The sequence below is a fragment of the Liolophura sinensis genome, chromosome 1 (assembly GCF_032854445.1).
Source record: "Liolophura sinensis isolate JHLJ2023 chromosome 1, CUHK_Ljap_v2, whole genome shotgun sequence".
Lineage (NCBI taxonomy): Eukaryota > Metazoa > Mollusca > Polyplacophora > Chitonida > Chitonidae > Liolophura > Liolophura sinensis.
In genome coordinates, this window is record NC_088295.1 from 75,518,670 (window position 1) to 75,539,756 (window position 21,087).

Consider the following 21,087-nt stretch of genomic DNA (forward strand, 5'->3'; position numbering starts at 1 on the left):
CTCCTTCGTCTGTTATTTCCGCTTTGTTTTTTGCATTGGGATTTCACAATCGTCAAGAACAAAACTTGATTATGTCTTATTGTCACTTTAGCAGGTGTTTTACACCAGAAGTCTCCCTAGCTGCATACGAGTAAGGGTGAAGAAACCAGCAATGTGTCAAAACTCATCGTTTACCCTGATGTGGAAATAAAGCATGTTTACGTTATAGAAATTGCGAGTGTGTTAGTGTCTGTGCAATTAATGCTGCTCTCTACAGTTCCGTTGTTGACAGTTTTTCTTCGGGCTGTGACTGATGCCCATTAGGGAACGTTTCCGTTGAGGTCGTCAAAAACCAGTCAATCGTGTCTCGCTTCGCTTAACACCCAACGCAAGATGAAGGCCATTTCAGAGCGTCCACGACGACACGGACAAAGGTTAATAACTAACAACGTAATTAATTTTCATTTCTGAAGGTGTGTATGAATCGGTGACGTCCAGATTCTGAAGGGTCGCTCATTACAGCAGGGAATTTTTTCATGATTTTGGAAAACAGGTTTGACAGCCTGAAGAAAGGTTAACAACTATTATATAAGTGAAGCGCCTGTTTTACAGATGGGAATCAGTTTTATTGGCGTTGTTGGCAAATGTCAGCTATGTCAGTTGTTCTAGGCCGTGCTCTGCAAGGCATGCATCGATAACCGTCCTAATGTAATTGACAGTCGCTTCTCCAATTGGTCGTGTCAATCATCCCATCTTTTACGTTGACAGGATGCCTCCCGCAATGCCAGATCCATCCATTCTCACTTACGTCAAACCAAACCAAGACCAAGCCAACAAAGTTACTTTTGATATGCAGCAGACATGCCGTTTTGGTTTTATACCCGAAGAAGCTGGCTCCTGTATAGTTTGTTGGTTGTCTTCCAATAAACAGAAAATAGAATTAGAGATAAACGTCTTATTCTAGATTTTTAATTCTAAGGTTAAATGACATTTACCGTCACAAATGAAACAAATTGTCACAAACATAGGAATACGGGTTCTTTTAAATGCAACTGGTAAATTTATGAAAGTCTAATTTTTGTCTCACAATTTTTCTGGGGAATTGCCAGATAGTATATGTGCTAACGACACTTCAAAATCTCTATGTTTATTCGTTTGCTTGATGGTTCTTATCGTGTTCAAAGACATGGTCTTAGTGGTGAAAAAGAAAAATATCCTACAACCTACCTTACCAAGTGTCTGCCCTGCGGCACTAGTAGAGATGAAATACAATACTGCCCGATCCTAACGATATACTCTACACGTATCATCCCCCCATCCTACGCGCATCTTCATCGGATGTGGGGTGGATCCTACGCGGATCATACAGCCGTGATGGGTGGCCCATGCGCGGATGTTGGCATCTTCCTGATGTACGCGAATCTTGATCGGCCGTTGCATGCAGTGTCGTTTAGAACGTTTTGATTCACTTGAGCCTTTGCATCAAGTATGTATCTTCAGTTTATTTTCCTGGTAAGGCACGCGTAGTGTCGAGAAAAGTATGGGGAAATGGTCTTTCATTAGCCTCACTCTCACTCATTCAAGCTAGCCCAATGGTGGAAGTGTAAAATAATAACCGCATTCCCGGACAACCGGAGCTGATCCAAACTCTTGCTAAAAGCTGTGCACATATTATAATTCTGTTATAACTATACACTATATTTAGCGCTTAAATTAACTTCTTCAGAAAATTTTGCACCGACGAAAATCGTGGTTTTTACATGTACGTTATGTTTTTTGCATTTACCAAGTAATTGCGGAAACAGCCAAAACTCAGTCTGCCTTTTATCATAATTACGCAACAATTAGTAACCACGCCGGGAACTAGACGGTTTGTGAACATTTTTTCTATTCCGAGAGAACAAACAAGGTTGATATCACACAACACGGCATTTGTTGTAAGTTAGATGAGATGGAAACATCTTCCTGTGATATTACGCACTTCCTTCGTGAATGTTCCTACCCACATCCGCGCCAAATAAATCGTTAGGATCGAGCAGTACTGTACTTATTGATGTAAGCGTCAAGTCAACGGGTCCAGAATCACAACACCAGTTTCCAAAACAACATTCAACACCAACTACGGACATCAAAGACAGGCTGTAAGTTAAGAGAGTAGGAAAGCCTTGTAAAAGTCTACAGTTTTCATTATTGGTGGATAGACGCAACTACCGTTCTATGCACATAAGCTTATTCCGTGTCTAAATCGTGAACCACACTAGTTCGTAAGCGGTCGCTAATCAAAAAAGGTATCTCATTCGGGCTTTGGTTGCAACTGTTCATTTTTCCAACGCGGCGATCTTGTTCAACAGGATGAATATACAGTCCCTGGCGCCAATTTTAGCCCGATAAGATACACTTATGAAGGAGATCAGATTGTGGACACTCCGCTCAATTTAATTACAAGAGAACTGCGGTGATTACAAAAATTAAAGAACTTATGGTGAAGGTGTTTGCTGAAATATCGTTCACACACCAGTTTATGTTGTAAACAGTTGTAACACAACACACGTGATGTAACAGGTACACTGTGGAACATAAGGAGATATGTACACGTCATTCACAGGTCCTCTCTCTCTATTGCTATCGGATAATAGGATACATGGGGTAAAGTACCCGTGCAGACCATTGTCATTTGGAATGGATGGGAACCATCTGCGGCAGGGCCTTATATCAAGAAATTTGTTAGATATTTGGCGAGATAAGGTCCATTTGAACTAATTCCTCTCTATCTGACCTCCACCCACCAGCTAATAAACCGCAACAATACACTCAGCAAGAGAAGTTATCAATAGACATTTAGCAAGCTTAAAAGAAAAAGACAACAAATAATATAACTTAAGTTATTTCGGAAAAGGGACGAGTAGCAAATTGCATTGTTGTAAATATCATAATCAACATCGCCAAAGACTTCAAAATCAGTGAGTGTGGTAAGACGATTGGCCAAGTACTGGCCGGTACGCTGGTGGTATACTCTCATTGGGTGTCATTAAGATCGTTTCGGTGACATAATGGTTATAGCGCCAGCCTCGAAGTCAGGAAAACTGGAATCAAATCCGGGTCGGGTCATGCAAAAACTTCAAAAATGGTACTGGCTACTTAGTGTGACTGGTCCTGTCATAAGAAGACACAGTATATATAGCTAATGACTCCTCGTCGACATATGACTGAAAAACTGTTAAGTACGACGTAAACCGGGAGGAATACACACAAACATGCACATACACCTTCGACATACACACTGGGATTCATTATGCCTTTGACGTTGTTTTCATTGTGACAGGCCAACCACTGTTGGGGGCGCTGTTCGTTTCCTGTCTGCGGGTGTCATCACGCCTTCGGCATTGTTTTCAGTACTCAGAGTACACTGGCATCAGTGTGACAGACCAAGAACAGGCCAGTATGCTCCAACTGGGTGTGACTATGCCTCTGACTTTGGTCATTGAGTGAGAAATCTTTATTAAATATGTTTTACATTTGGGCTGATTTCCTACAAAAAGTCGGTAATTGCTCACCAGTCAAAAGGTTCTCCAAGCTCACCACTTCAGAGGTCGGAAGTGTGATTAATCGGAGGGTTCAATTCTCTAAAACGTTTATGTGTATAATGCTATTTTTATTTCTGACAGGTCTTCTTGTCGATTTAGAGCAATCACCACTATATCTTATTCACTTGCCAGTTTGACAAGCTATCTTAGTGTGGCAAAAACAACCGCCTTGTATTAAATGTTCCTTTCAGTTCCTTGAAGTTATTTAATTCGTTACTGTCACGGAATTAATATTCGGCGCGAAGAAGCAAAATGTCATTGACCTTAAGCTAATAAAACACAGTAATTCAGACTAAAGGAGCTTCCTTAGTACTGGTGATATCTAGTGACTAGTACTATCTTCGGACAAATGACCCTTCGACAAGCAAAAATTTTAGACTTGTAAGCGATAACTAAAGGAGGCGGCAGTGCTTTGGGTTGAAAGCGACGTTTAAACACGATTTAAAAAAAACCCACTAATGAGCAAATTCAAATAAACCATGACAGAATTTTACCTGCGCACAATTAAACGCAAGTCCACTTGTAGTATTTTCAAAGTGTGCGATTTGTTAAGATCTCGAGTCTCAGACAGTTCAGGTGTAAGGTTATCTTTCACCCTGCAAACTGGCGCTAACAAACTGTCAGGTTTGACCCCTCAGTTCACCGAGCGTTTTAATCATGGCCCTACCATCCCCTGGCTAGACAAGTCAGGTTGTTAGGAAGAAGAAAGTCCACGTAGACATGGAATTTGATATCACTCTTCCTTCTAATTGTCTAACAGGAACAGAAAAATGTATTGTTTTTTTCCAAAACTGTCATTAAGTTTGTCTAATGGGTGGCTAAAAAGACATCTTATCATTACCACACATTCACTCAAAACATTCAAATGACCTTCCTGGGTTTTTATTTCTGTAAAAGGAGGAATTTCTTTTTGCGTAAGTCAATGTAGAGACCCACATCTGTTTCACCTTTTCAATCATTCTGAAGGTTTATGGTATATGCCTTCAACATATGCTTCTGAATTTTACAAGGCATCCGTTGTTTGGCGGGATAATGTTCATATAATACTGTGTATAAAGTTATTTTGCGAAATTCCAAGGTGTGGGAGGAGGGGGGGGGGGTGAACTGAGTTGAGGGTGGGGGATGGAGTGGCGGGAGCTGGTAGTACAGCCAGGACGGCAACATTAAAACTGGTGATTTTCAATTAAACCCCACGTCTACAAAGCCCTTGCGTCCAACAGTTTTATTTCAACTGTAGACAACTACTACCCACCTAGTCTTTGGATATTTCACTGCTTAACGCATGTGGCTAATTTGTTTTCAAAAAATAGCTATATCAGAGATCTAAGCCATTGTAATTGCTACGTGATATCATCAGGCCACTTCTGCTCCCATTAATTCTTCCGAAAATGTTCATTTTTATCTTAAAGTTGTGCGGACGAGTGGCTGTCTCAGGTGATCTGTACAAGGGACCTTGATTAAACGCCATAAAAACTGGGATTGTCTTCATATTTATTGCAGATGTTTAACAAGGCAAATTCTCCACAGACGCCCTGTCATGCTGCACAAACGCATTTCCATGTCTTCGTGCGCTTTTTAAATTATGATTTCCCCGGGGTTCGTCCCGGTTTCCTCCCACCACAACGCTGTAATAGGTTGCGAAACCGCTGAGCCAGTACAAACGTCGTTGTTTGTTAACCAAAGAAACCACTTGCAGATGGTCGTGGGATTCCCCCGGGCTCCGCCCGGTTTCTTCTCACCATAATGCTAACCGCTTTGCTATATAAGTGAAATATTCTTGATTACAGCGTAAAACCCCCATTCAAATAAATAAATAAATAAATAACCAAAGAGTTAAGTTCAAATGAGGAGATATGTGTAAATGTACATGTACCCCTAAGAAGTTAGTCTTGACTTATCCTAGCCAAATAGGCGTACACATGTTCAGTGTATATGTATATATAATGATATGCGAGATACTGGATGTCAGCTCCGGCATGTTGGAGCGTTTTATTATGATTATCAGTTGACGTTAAGAAGAAAAGTAACTCTTACAGGAAAATCTCTTTCTTCGATTCGCTCGTATTACGGAAGGATAAATAAAAAATAAAACTTCCATGTAATTAAACCCAACTTTCTCGAGATCAAGCATTTACAGTACACACATATAATGTTTTTCACTGGATATTTATGTAGTATATGTATATCTCATTGCTCCATGCTGTCTTCCTAAAAGGCGTTTAAACACATTACCCTAAGTTCTTGTAGTCGCATATATTCCAGTTAGGCAATCAGGGTAACAAATGGCCAAACCAAAATCACTGATAATCACTCGTCTTGCCTGTTAGATCCATGTTTATCAGTATATCAAAGCAATAAAGTACAAATATTATCAACTTGAACATTTGAAGTGAAAATGACCCTCATATGTAGGTGCCTCAACTCTGCGAGGTAGGAGCGTATACATGCGAGGCTTTATACCCGTCATGTTTCAGTTTGTAAACCTTTGACAGGAGCATCAAATGTCTGCAGATCCTTTGTTCGATTTCAAAAGCCATTAAAAACTAAGGTTGAGTGTTTGAATCAATGTACAGTATTGAAGTTTTTATGAAAAATACACCAACAAAATAAAAACAAGAGAGGTTTGAGACACGTTATGTGATAAAATAGGTTTAAAATTTTTTTGCTGTTTAACTGCTTGTTTTCTAATGCCTAATTTTACTCAATGCTCAATCATGGAATCTATGAACAGGCATTGCCCAACGTCAAGTTTGTTTCAAGATGTGTGTGTGTTTTAGGGACGTTAACTTTCCCTTAATCCTGAAAAATATATGTATGTATGCTTGGGGTTTAACCTTGCTCTGACCTTTCAGCGCAGACCGTCTTTCAATATGAGCCAATGCAGATTTATCTCAATGTAAAACATAATATTATGCGAAAAAATGAGAAGATTGTGAGACAAAATGCTATAGCACCTTTGTTTGTCTCAACTAAAACACAACGATGCTTAAAACTCCCTTGATCGGGATACAGGACGGTGTTAACTGGGGTGATGTACTGCTATAGTAGCACAATATGACGTAGACGAACTCAAAACGAAATACGCATGTCTTGGAACAGAAAATAAACACAACACTCCTTATAGCATATACACGAGGGAACCCACGACCATCCATAGGTTGTTGACAGACTGTTTCTTTCTATTAATACTGGCGTTAAGCCATAATCATTCATTTCATTATAATAATACTTGACACATTACCATTCCCTTTTATCCAGGTATCTACAGCATTCGAACAGACACCTAATGCATTTGTACTGATGAATGTTGATCATAGTTATAAATAAAGGACGATATAAGTTGGGAGAGCTAACATTGCTGCGTCATACCTTTGAAGGTGTTTGTCTTTCTCCAGGCTAGTTTGTACCATCATCTGAATAACTCCCTGTATATTTAATGTTTGACTCTAAAATTCTCCTTAAATGTCCATGTTTGTCTGCTACTATGAAGAATAGTCCTCGCTGAGTAGGTACTTCATATAGCATTTTGAAGTCATTTTGAAAAGGGAACCCCTCCTGTCTCTCTTTCACGTTATTTAGAAAATGCTCATCTCAAATAAATTCAAATAAGCCTGTCACGTTAACTGGAAAGTTTCCTTACCAGTAACCTGTATCTGTCACGTTTTTGGATAGTTTTGTTAGCAAAAGAGTCAATATGTCACTATATTTGAAAAATACTCCTATCAAACCAAGTCATTCTATCACGTTAACTGGAAAGTGGTCCTACATGTGACCAAGAATATCTATCACGATTTTACCTGGTGCTCTCAGCAAACCAGGTCAGTATGTCACGATATTGGAAAAAACTCTGGAAATTGGAAAAACCAAAACATTCTGTCACGTTAAGTGGAAAGCGGTTCTACGTGTGACCAAGGCTATATATTACGGTTTTGGCTGGTGCTCTCGCCAAACAGTGTTTCTAGCAAAATATACTGGGCAAAACAATAGTCAAGACAAATTGTTAAATTTACTGAGCTAAACACGAGCGCAATTTCAAATTTCACAAGACGCCTGAAAAATATCATCAGAAATTTGACAAACTAGAGGAATGTATTGAAGCAGATGTTCGTTGTGTAGCTGTTTCTGAGGTAATGTACCTCAGAACCGTATGTTTGAGTTTACATTCAGTGGCAGGAGCAGGGTTGCAACCCTATTGCAACTTTTGCACCAGATATATTGCACACTCTCTGACTTTTCACGTAAATATCTCATATGCTTGCTTGCTTGGGTTTTTTTTACGTCGTACTTAACAATTTAAATGACGACGCGCAGTCATTAGATATGTGTAGGCATGTCATGTCTTCTTGTGGGAGGGAAGAGTCCATGCTTGTAAAGTGTTGCTACCACTAAAGTGTCATGCCTGAGACACCTGACATAAAATCCCATCCAGTCATTTTATACTGACGCCTGGTCAACCAGTCCTGATTCCTTCCTCTAGCCTCTTTGTGCTGAGCGCCAATAGAGAGATCAACAAGTACCATTTCTTAAAGTCTTTGATCTGATCCGACCACGGTTTGATCCCAAGTTTTCCGACTTCGAGGCGGACGCTTTAACTATTAGAGCTTTAATACGTTGTTGAACTTAGCGTAAGTGTGTGCGGGTGAAAGAAATCGCATTAAATTCCGCGTTTAACATAGCCTTTGTTCGTATAATGATGATTTTAAAGGTCCAGGGTTAGCAGCGACTTGTTGGTGGATCAGTGTGTCCTATGTCGGTTATCTGAACATGAGCCTGTGTGTGATACTGTATGCTACTATTCATCATCGAGGTCACCGTGTTTTGTTCCAAGGCTACCTGATCTTTCACCTTCCAGCGCATACTCTCTGCTGTTATTGCCATGTCAGTGACAGAAACTACGGCTTAACAGTTACCAATGGCTACTTATTACCTGTTTTACAGAGAACAAAACCAATCGATTAGAAATCGGCCGAGCTTCTTGTGGCGTTAGGGACGGAGGTATGGTCAGCAGACTGAATGGGTTTCTCTCACTCTTTCCTGACTTTTAACTAAGCCAATTGAGGAAACGAACTGTGTTAGTAATTAGGTGCCATTTGCAGTCTTTGATAAATGCTCACGATGCACTGATTCCAAGCTTTCAGAATTGACCACACGGTTTTCATCAGGTACCAGCCACATATAGACATGCTACAGAGCTGTTACTAGCTCTATCCACTTTACACAGCCGAATCAGTATGTCACACGCATCGAGTCCATTCTTCCTTATTCAGAACCTGTATACGGACAGGCTGTGTCAACCATAGGCCGTCGATGACCTATTGGTTGTATTGTATACAACGACGGAAAGGGACTGATAGCCTTTTAGGTGCTGGCCTGCACACTTCCTCTTTAATTAGTCGCGCTAGTTTGGATAGGCAAAACCTTTTAAGTAAGAAAACAGTGAGTAAAGAGTGGGTTCTAACTACGATCAAAGGCTTCTCGAGTTAAGGGTTCCGGTTGTTTCTCCGTCCATTCACCAAGCGAAAAGTCCGGCTCTAAGTACCATCTGTATCGGTAGCATAGCCATCCACAAACTTTCTCGCCTATTTAATCAGGAAAGACAAATCAATTCACCTTGTTTTCCAATGAGCAATTTTGCTGAGAGGCCACTGTTGTATTAACATATAACCACAAAATAAATCTAAATAAATCTCATATCAAACGCTGTCACCCGACAACAATGAAACCGTCCCTATGAGCAATAAGTTCCAAGTAAAGTCTTCCCTTTATATGACACTCAACATAACTGGTTGCTTACAGACAATAAATTTTAATACAATTATTCCAATAGTAAAACATCAAATTTAAATTTCACTTTAACACAAGTATAATAATATTTAAATTTATTTTGTTCGATGTAATATTTTACATTACGAAGGGCCCGAGGGAATGAAGGTATTAAAGTCACGGTGCCCAGTGTCTTGAGGCAATTTGTGGAATAGCTGAGGTGGGAGTATATTTAGGGAAACGCTGGGTGGTAGCTATCACCTCTGAGAAGGCTGATATGATTAAACTGGATAAGGGAAACCATTCAAGTGCGTCTGGTTACTGATGAACGATATATTTTTCACCCGTATAGGACAGAGACCTCTTGATGTCAATTATAAGACGTTATTTAAGTCATACCTCTCAGTGGTATCCTGGACAAATTAAATTTGCTACCTAAGCCGTGAGGAAATCTCACCCTATTATTGTTAGGATAGGATGTACCGATACAGGGACGGGTACTACTGAATCACTTACACTCATACGCATGTCAAGCTCAAAACACTCGGCTCCGAAACGATAGTTACCCAGTCTTCGACATTATGGGCCGTAATACAACGTTCTATGACAATTCCACTATTTCTGCCATCCGACACTAACTGTAAAAATGAATTTATGGTAATGCATTACCTAAATTGTCCAGATTTAGTCGCCTTACGTCCCTCCACTTCAACATGACACGAACATCCACAATTTCAGGCTGAGCTTGTTCTAGTGTTTCCGGTATGAAGATGTGTGCATTTCAATTTCTTTTTTAATATACGGCGGGTTTACACAACTTGAGCAGTTAAGTAGTTTTTGATCTTCAATTTTACATTCCTGCCAAGACAAATCCTTCGTAACAAAACTGTAGAACCACTCATGACATGTATCAGAGCATGCTTGTCAACTCAATCACACCGTGAGCCTAAGCAATGAGCGATGACGGCCAGATAACAGATGTTCCACATTACATGTATTTCTGTTATTCCACGAGTATTCTTGAAGCAAAGCCATAGTGTCAGAGAAAGAAAGAATCCGAAGGCTATACAGATTTTGACAGATTTGCATGTAAAGCAAGCATTTTATTACAAAGTACATGTGCATATCATATGCACTAGCACGTCTGCTAATGGTGTACTTTTGAATTTTATACATACATACATACATACATACATACATACATACATACATACATACATACATACATACATACATACGTGCAGGATGTCAGAACTTTTCTAGATCTATTTTATTTCATTGGTGTTGTACGGCGTACTTAAGAATATTCTTCACGATTTCGGTAAGCAGCGTCTGTTTATCACATAGGAGGGCTCTTCGGCTCAGATCATTAAAACGCTGCCTCACTTCGACTACAAAGCAATCGCGAGTTCCAACCCATATCTCGAAGTCTCAGCTTTTTTCCAGTCATGAGGTTTATTGGGTACCTGGTGAAGGGCTGTGGTTTACCTCTATCTTCCCTGAGTCTAACACCCATGACCTTCGTCATATCAGTGAAGTATTCTTAACCTCGGCCTTAACGATCAATCAATACACAAACAGATAAATAAATAAATCATGGAACGGCTTCTTGTAAAATCTTTCGTTGCTTTCATTTTAATATTTTTAGCCGTACACAATCAGCAATCCATGCTGTTTGAACTGTCTCAATGAACTGTTATTTACGTATCACAAACAACTCATCCAGTCCAGGCTTTTAGCAGACTTACTTTCAAACAGTGTTATTTGAATATTGGCGGATTCAGACACTAGTTATGTTAATTTTTCATTACTTGTCTTCACAAAACAGTGTGTCTTGTGTCTTCGGACTTTTGTTTGTTTTAGATTTTTGTTGCCGATTCTTCATATATTACTGGTATCCAAGCCAATTTGCAGAAGTGGTGATGATTGTAGCCAGTAATCCCCAGACAATACGAGGTATTTCGACCTGTCGTAGGGCCTGAAAGGAGCTTTAAATCTGCATTTGATACTTAAATTGACAAAAAGTAGCACTACAAAATAGTGCGTATTGAAATTCACCAGTCTTGGATTGCTGGACAGTGCAAAATAAGCATATTGCAATCATCAAAATAAAAACTGAAATGAAATTTAAATCTCTATACGCTATTGTTATCGGCTATTAGAAGCTTTTAAAAGTGAGAAAATTAGGTGGACTGTCTTTTTTCTGATACCACAAGGCATTAGGATTCTTGTCAGAGCTAAAAACAGACAGGGTCGTGAAGGAATAGTTCGCCGATTTAAAGTAGCCCGCGGCTTTTACAGAAAGTGTGATTAATCCAAAATTCCACTCTTACGCTTCATACTGCTGACAAATAGGCTAGGAACGGGCTTGGTCTGAAATCAGCTCCGACAGCCTTTCGTCCCGAATGGCTGTACTAAAACACAAATCTGTTAATAGATATTGACATTAGCCGCTAGACTGAAATCAGAGTAAGTAGTGAGGGCCACCCCGAGATGTTGAAATCGAACGCCGATTGGTGCTCGCTTTACTAAATAGCCAACTCGTCCCGGGTTATTCCCATTGGGTAATATGCCGTGCCCCATCGGTCAACGCTGCCATTCTTAAATGTAATTCTTATCGATTACTTGTATTTATTGAATTGATCTGGAGCTGTGCCTGTTAATAGCTCATAAACCTCCCAACTCCAGACTTTGTAAGCAGCGAATTTCCGCCCCTGCGCTGTTTTTTGTCCCCAGACCAAAAGGCCGCCGGTGCACCCATCCTCCAAACAATGCACGTTTATTTGGTTATGTTCCTTCATTTGGGCGAAATTATCGTTTTTCCGCTTCGGAACATCAGCAAACGCGTCAGCTGTCTCGGTATAATTAGTTTCTGAAGGCGCACAATAGCTGCAGTGAATAAAGCATATTTAATAGCTGTTACGACGAACCACCTGTCCCCATCACAGATAATATCTTCTCATTTGCCACATCTTGTAACGGGACCAAGTCATAACTTAGACAGACAGCAATGTCATCGTTGCAAGCGGAATTGTACTATCCCAGTGTCATTTGTTGGTAGGTCTATGTAAAGTAAGGCCAAGTTTCTACAAGCCCAGTTTCATCGTCTGACCTTTTGCTAACTATCACATTGTCTTAGCTGCCTTTATATTGCTCTCCACGGTATAATCTATTATTTCTTCAGAACGCTTCAAAATGCGCTTTAAACTGAGTTTTAATGGCTGGCAAACAATGTAAGTATGTATGTAAGTATGTAACAATGAAACGAGATTCTTCTGTATACTTGAAGAACAATCTTAGAATCATGATATTGTATCTGTATTGTAAAATATAATGTCTGCAATGCCGAGGTATATCAGCCTTTGTCAATACATGAGTTCAGTTGACAAAGCTGAGTAAAAAGTCTCAGAACATTTAAGTCAGCATTATGTGTCAGCCAGGGAATACGACTACAACGAGAAATAAAGACCTCAGTGGGAGATCTTTTATAGTGACAGGACAAAGAATGGTCCATGACCGTGGGTTTCTACCACAAAACGTTTTGATATGACTGGTAACAGTGAATGATTATAAAACGTCACAGCGGTTGCATGCGATCGTGATGAAATCATGATGGTGAAAAGCATTACGTGCCAGGGTCACTCTAGTCTGAGAGCGTTTAATTTACACAGGAAGCTAACACGTCAACGTCCTCCCACTCAGTTTAGCAAAGTCACTACAGAAGTCGAATTGTTTTCAGTTTTCGACTGATCTGTGATCAGAGAAGGAAACCCATTGTGGGGCTTTTCATGCTAATGACAAAAACGGCCGAACAGAAGTCTCACGTTTGCTCATTAGCCTCTATAGTTTTGACCGCTATTCGCGAATCGAACTATATGGGCTAGTGTTACATCTTCTGGCAAGCAGGCAGTTCATACATCGAGAAAGTTGGACGATCAGGACAAAAAGCGATCAATCCAACGCCACGGATTTGACCTAAAACTCTCCACAGGCCTCGCGGCCAACCAAATGACCCCATTATGTGAGCCTTGTTAGCATAGACATCGACCAGTTTGAGTTCAGTGGCATCCCAGTTTCAGCCCCATTGCCTTCATCATACAAAAAACTAGTCAGTTACTGGAACTTTAACATGTCAGGTAATGACCTGGCTTCTACAGGACGTGGTTATATTATAGGTGCCAGTGACGACAGTAATACAACTCTCACCCAGTCCTTACACGGTGCTAAGGCTTTCTTATTTCTTGCTGGTTTGTAAAACGAACGCAAGGTTTTGTTCCTATAAATTCCTCTGTCATACATTTGTAGATTCAGTTTTTGATAATGTTACAACGGTAGTGATAACATGGTGGTAGAAATAAATGTGACTGTTACGATCTTGAAATTTTAAGCCCTCTCAAAGTCAAGAGTTTGAGACCCTAAGTTTTATGGCCCAGCTGCATTTTTGAACCAAATTACACAAATACGTGTATAGTTCGGCTCTGTTTTCCTATCAAGACAAATGCGCGTATAAAGTCTATTACGAAAGGTCATTTCTGGTGGGTGCACATCTGATAATGGACAACTAATTTCCCATGTTCCAGACACAAAACCATTCGATGTTGTTTAAGAACGTAACAATCATACCTTTTGTCCAGCGATTGGCGATCATAGCTTCCAAACGCAATACAGATGTAAAAATGAGTATATTAGGCATAAAAGACAGCGTATATATGACCAGCAGGTGGCTGGAGTTTGTTAGATAATGATTTCATGCAGACAACCAGTTTTTCTCATTTCTTACAATGTGATAACACACACATGCCTCGCTGGTGGTCCAGTAGTGTCTGGAAAAGAAAACACATTGCTACATCTACTGGCGTTATCTTTATAATCCACCCCGATGTCTAAGCGTTTACGGCGTCCGTTTCGACCTCGATATGATATATTGTCAAATCTTAGCAGCTCATCGCTGGAACACATCATAGGGTTACATGTCAAGTGCTGATCAGCCCTTTGTCATTGTATGTCATGATGGTCCAATGAGACCACGCAAGGAAACATCGGAAAATGGACACCTCATTTCACCGAAATTTCACAGTTGATATTTACCAAAACATGTTCAGGGTATGGAACGTCCAAGACCATACTCCTAAGTGAGTTCATCCCTTACGTTTAATTATTAATATGCATTAAACATTATCAAAAATCAGGGGTTTGCCAAAAGTATTTCAGCAGCAGAAGTATTCATAAATGAAGAAATATCTCTGGCACTAAAGACGGAAACGTTTGTTAAGATAACTGCGAGTTTGCGTCGCGAAAACCTAACAGCCGTGTAATTGTATAAAACAGAAGATTTATCATCTTCGTTTATCGTGAAATCTTCCGTCCTCTAAATGATATACAACTATAATGTTACTATGTGTATGTTAAAAATTAATACGAACTTCTCTGGTATTTCGTAGAGGAATTAATGATTCTTTTCCAATTTGTGTAGTATTCTCTATGTCAGCTCTGTATTTACAGCTGTATTTGTAGTCTGGGAATAATATTTTTTGTATCGTCTGTCTCCATCTACTAAACATGCTGGCCTGTTTTAATTTTAAAGCCAGTCTTTTCCTATATAACAATACAATACATTGCGTATTACATAGACATGTCCTATTTGTGTATTTCCCTTTTGTGGCGACACTAAAATGAGACAAACGTGGTTTAATAATAGAGTTGAAAAAATGTCTAATCTTCATTTCAATGTAATAGCGAAATTTTTCATTTGGCAGACATGTATATGTACCTGTTTCTCTTATGAATTCACCAATACCCACAGGTTGTTAAAGACTAATCTTTATTAAGCACGATTCACTGTCGTTTACCAGACCGCTTATTGATAGCCTGCTGAATTTAAATAACCGGTATATAGCTCTGATAGAAATGTATTCAGCGTCACCTATCTTCCAGCTGGCACGTCTTACTTGGAGTTTGTTCTATTCGACAGTTTCGTCTCACAAAGCATTTGTGACAAAGTTTTTATTTATCCTCACTTGAGTAGCACATGCGTAGCGTGCACATTCATGTACCTTAGCGTGATTAGACAGACCTAGTTACATTTCAGACTTTGTTCTCTCCAAAACGTTTGACTTTGCTTTAAATGCCGTACTCAAGAATTTTAGTCACTTGTACGAGGGCGGCAGTTACATGTATATTACGGGTATATACAACCGATCTTAATGGGTAAATCAATATCAACATAACATAAGAATTCACATAATACAGAATAGACTCTTTTTACACTGAGCGAAGATAGATTTCGCTTTCACAACTACTGTATTGAACGTTGTGCAGATTGTCTGTGGACTCGACAATTCTCCAGATATTTTCCAGAAACTAATGACATTTATATATTAATGATATTTAGCTTTATTTATCCAAATTAATTGCCGATTAAAGCCTTTGACTTGGAAGCTCTGCAATACAGAAACATCTCCGTTGTCTTATTTGGGCATGTGCTCTAGGCCACAACGTAACGGCTAGACTATGTCACGGCAGGGATTTATTTTTTTAATTTCATTTAACGCCGCACTCATATAATTATTCAATTATATGTCGCCATGTAGGACCAGTTTCCTGACTTAAAGTCGCAGTTGAAACAGCGAGGGATAGATTCGGACATACATCTTCATTCAGCACACCATGTGAACCAGCGGTGACCTCAATGTTGGAGAAGATGACGTCACTGTTTTATAGTTCGCTTTCCTGTCCATTGCTGTGCAGTGGACTGTAAAAACACCGGTAAGCAAGGAGATTCGATGTTTCTTGGCATATTGGTACTGCGAATATCAATGAATATGACCATAGTTTTTACACAGTAATATCGTGAACAAACAAGAGGCGCGCGAAATTTTCTTTAGAAGCCTAATTAACTTCTACTGTTTGAAATCTAAACTATGTGACTAGTTACAAGCAATAAATACCTTGTGGTGAACAAAATTGCTAGAGGGTAATTTGGAGGGAGATTCGAGAAACGACAGTACCTTGAGCCCTTATGTAACCCTATGAAGAAGTAATGATTTTCGCCTTGCTTCCACTTACCTCGGTTCACCAAGAAAAGGACTGATATGGCAAAACTAGTATATTTTAATCAGTAACGTTTGGCATCAGCTGACACTCGATTAAACTTGAGTTTTCGGTTGGTACCTTTTATAGGCAGACGTAAATTGAATAGAACACAATGTTTTTTAATCCTCTATGGATGTGATACTCAGCAGGCAAGGCCCTGAGGACAGATTGCGCGTGACATGCTGCAAAGAAACCAAATTGGCTTATCCAGGAAACCATTAGGTTACATTTTCTCCTGTGTCTCTTACCGTGCCCCTTTGATGTGAACCGACTGCTTTAGCCAGTTATATTGATCAAAAGTGACTGTCATACATTTAGCGGGCTACAGAAACACTCGCCAATCTGCGCATTCTCATAATTTCTTACTATATCTAATGAAACTCAGCCATGTGAAAGGCTTCATTGTATATGAGACATTTTTTTGGCACGTGGTTTGCATTTTTTAGACTTCGCCAAATGAAGCTTGTGATGAATCTTTAGTCTAATACAAACATTTCAAGACCTTAAAAGGTTTAGAATGCAATAGGAGCAAACAAATGTCTCTCAAATCGGAATATGGTTACACAGTTGAGAATGATGAAGTAATTTACCTCGCGTCACTTCCCTGTAAACGAGAAATTTACAAAACCAAACGGCTGGTTCGCATATTTAATGTACTTCCACCGTGGAACGAAAAAATATATTGAGTGCAATTTAGCTAGACCTTATTTCGAATTTTAATAAAATTCTATTTATGCTTTTCGTCCGATTGCAGATCAAGTCTGAAATTGCTGCTGTCCAATAACATATGGCGACGCTTCAGAATTGCTTAAGAAAGCATTCTGATCTTTAGCAGCTTGTGAATCAATAATGCCAACGGCCAGATTGTCAGGGGCTCAGTGTCTTGCCCCTTACACCACTGCCAAAACCGATTTGACCTCAAACCGATTTGACCTTATATCAGTGGGCAGCTATGATGTGACACAAAATACTTTGTAAAAACATACGGCATTTGTTTTGTGAGTTAGTCAATAGCTGCATCCGGTCGAAACAAATGCCTCTCGAAAATGTTCGGAAGTAAGACCACTTATATTAGAGAAGATCAGATGCAATTCGTCCATAAACACTACTTCCTCGTTTCTTTGTCCAGATCTAAAAAGGAAAATCACAAATGACGCAAGAGCTTAGGTGCTATTGGTGATGGCTAACACGTGTATGCTATATATAGGCGAGGACGATACTTGGCAAGGATTGCACCATATATCCACCATGCTCTGCCCGGTTTCTTCTCACAATAAAGCGTGGTCGCTGTCATATAAGTGAAATAAAGAGTACAACGTAAAACACCAATCAAATAAATAAATAAATAAATACGCGATACAGTACGACGCGTTAGCTGAGATACGGTAGCGTGTAATCCGAGCCAAACATCGTCTACCTTGCTTAGCACACATCTTCAATGCGAGGTATCTGGGTCAAGCATCTGGTTAAAGAATGTACATGTCTGATAGTAGTATGTGATATGGAATGCCTGTCGTACTTGGACTATGACATTCTGACTTTTTCGTTGCCTGAACACGCCGGGGAACTACGAGGAACAAGGTAAATAGAAATTGATATATCCTCTACCATAATTGACTTTCTACAGCGACATTAAATTGACAGAGTGGCTACCGCTGATCTGTAATTAAAATTGAGACGGCTAAATTTTCACTACATTATTAAAGTGTTACAGAATAATCAAATAACAAAAATTATATCAACACCAACACATGGTTTTAAGCAAATTTCTTGAGGGTGGAAATAACAGTCTTGCTGTCCAAGCACTGGAATCTGCTACAAGCATGAGCATGACAGGCCACTGACCACTGACCTCTGACATCGATTGGACAGTTAAATCCGTTTTCAGCTGACCTGGGTGAAAGCTTAACCAGCTGTTTAGCCAAGGGCAATGGCATGATCGGGTTTTTACCATAAACGATGAATAAAATATTCTCGAATAATCTGCGGCGTAAAGTCTGAATTAAATACAAAATTAATATATATTGTGGTTATTAATTGACGATCGATGTTAGTAACGCTTTACACGTAATTTCAAATTCAAACATTGCACATGCATGTGAGAAATCAGCGCTCGGTGCTGCAGAATTGGTTGAAAATTCCATTGTTATTCGGATGCAATAATCATAACGACCTATTGATGCTGTTGAAATAAACATTGGATTACTTTTGGCATTAAACATAATAATAAATGTCTTTTTACAGGAAAAAAAGGCGTGAAATAATCCCCTTGGTTATGTCTTTTCCAGTATCCCTCTTGTTTCAGAGTCTTCGATACGATACTTCCTTCCATGGATTTTAGCGCCGTTGTTCGATCTAAAATGAAATTCCCATCTCTGTTGATATAAAGTGGAAGAATAGAAATCAACCCAGTTGCTGTTTTATTATCCATGTTAAAGCACGAAGTAAACATTTCGTTTTGGATCATTAATGTATATGCAATCTTCTTTTTATAGAGATTCCTAAAACCAAGGCATAAACTCACACTGAGAGCTCTGAAGAAGAAATTTAATGTTATGTGCACAACTGCCGTCAGCTTCTAAATTTAGCTTGCCACTGTTTACATATGCTGAGTTTAGGGCCTGTTGTCTGCCTCTACCTTAGAATGTTCCAGAATACCCTCAGTTCGGGGCCTGTTTGTTTACAGCAAGTGTTCAAGAATTTTCTTATTCTAGAAAATTCCACCCGTCTATATAAGACCTATGAAAGCAGGTCAAAAGAAGGAGAAAGGAGAGTGATTGAGAGTTTTGGATGCTTTCGCTGTGCGTTACATAGGAGGCCTTTTGTGCTGAATTTGGGTGTCTTTATATCCTCTGGCTTTGTTATATCATATCTCCACCGAGCACTTGTTCAGTCTGAACTTGTATATTTAATTTGTGCTCTTGTGTACACAGTGCTTATTAGTACACGGACCCTGTCTGTGGAATTTTGTGTATATTTCGTCATACACTCAGTTATATTGTGGATTTTCCCTATTATTTGTGCATTTATGCCTATATGGTTTTCAGCATTGTGAAATATATGCGTCCGTTTGGACTTGACACCGTTGTATATGTAAGTACTTTAGTATTTGTATAGAGACTGCTATCCTTTCTTGTTAAACGTAAGTACTTTAGTATTTGTAAAAGTCTTGTTATCTGTTCTTGTTAAACCTAATAAATTGTTGTAAAATAAAATCTGCTGGTTTTGGTTACTTTTTTGTGCGGCTAAACTGTCGTGTATTTCGAACAAGCCATCTCTTTATATTACTGACAGTTTGGGGTCGTAACATTAACTTCTTGCTTTGAAGTGAAATCCTCTTGCATCAGCCTTGAGTTTTATTGCCCGTTACATCTGGCGTTCCAGTATTGATTCATTTATTTATTTGACTGTTTTTTTTTACGTCCAGAATATTTCACTTGTACGACATCGGCCAGTATTCATGGCGGGGTACACCAGTATCACTGCTAACTGTCCTGAGGTCATTACTTTGTTCTACGTTGCTGTTTAAACAAAGTACACCTATCTAAATCGTATAATTCTTCATAATGAATCAAAGAGCTAGACTCTGATTATTTTTGGTGGGTTTAATAATTTTTAGTTCTAATACCATGTAACGTTTTACATTCCTTAGCAGTTACAACATTGTTTCTGTCGGAGAAATGTAAACCTGCTGGCATTTTAAACGAAAACTAGCACATTGGAGTGCGAACGTCTTTTATAATGTATTGTTTGAAACAATGCTTGTAACATGTCCCAGCAGTCTCATTTCAGCATGTTAAACTGTTCAGCTATCATCTATAAACCATGCATATTACGAACCAGAAAACGTAAAAAAGTTAATGGCGCGTTATTGTGGTCTTAAAACACAGGAGACACTCCTGTGCGTTACAGAGACGCGACTTGTCTGGATATCTCCTAAAAATTATTACGATACCAATAAGAACATTGATGCTGTCCGGCCTATTCTGGTATACATAGAAGCTCCTGCAACCTTGCTGCCAATGAAAACTTCGTTTGGCTTCGACACAGGTTCAGAAGAATATGACATCTGACGAATAGCAGATTGCACAATGTGACTAGAAATGGACACACCAGAGCGAGCTTGATTCCGAACAAGAATTCTTCGCCCCACCGAATCTGGGCACTGCTAGTTCTGCATTTAACTGTGTGGATTAGCGATAAAACCTGATCTTTTATAACAGTGTGCGGTGGGGCACACGGCATGTGTCTATAGCCACCAATAAAACCTCTGGACAGCTATTCATAAAAATGATGTTCATGCTCCTCCAGCAGAAAGAGTGTTTACAGACCATAGTTCCAAATCGAGTCCATTTCACGGTTGTAGTCAAAGCTTTGATGCTTTCTTACTTTAGATTCCTTGAACATGGGATTGACAGGGATTCCAGAGATGTGGCGCCGTCATTGTCAGTTCCATGCCAGGATAGGATCAAAGACCCCAAGACAAATATGGCGAAACGAGGAGGAAATTGGCTGTTTCGGCGTACTTGACATTTTTGCTGGCCCCCTTATCAAGTCAGTTGGCATTCCCTTCGACCAAGTTCCAATGTAATTATTTCATTTCATGGCCAGCAGGATTGAGACGAGAGTGGATATGTTTCGCTCGATTTTATCTCTTGTACTTGCACAT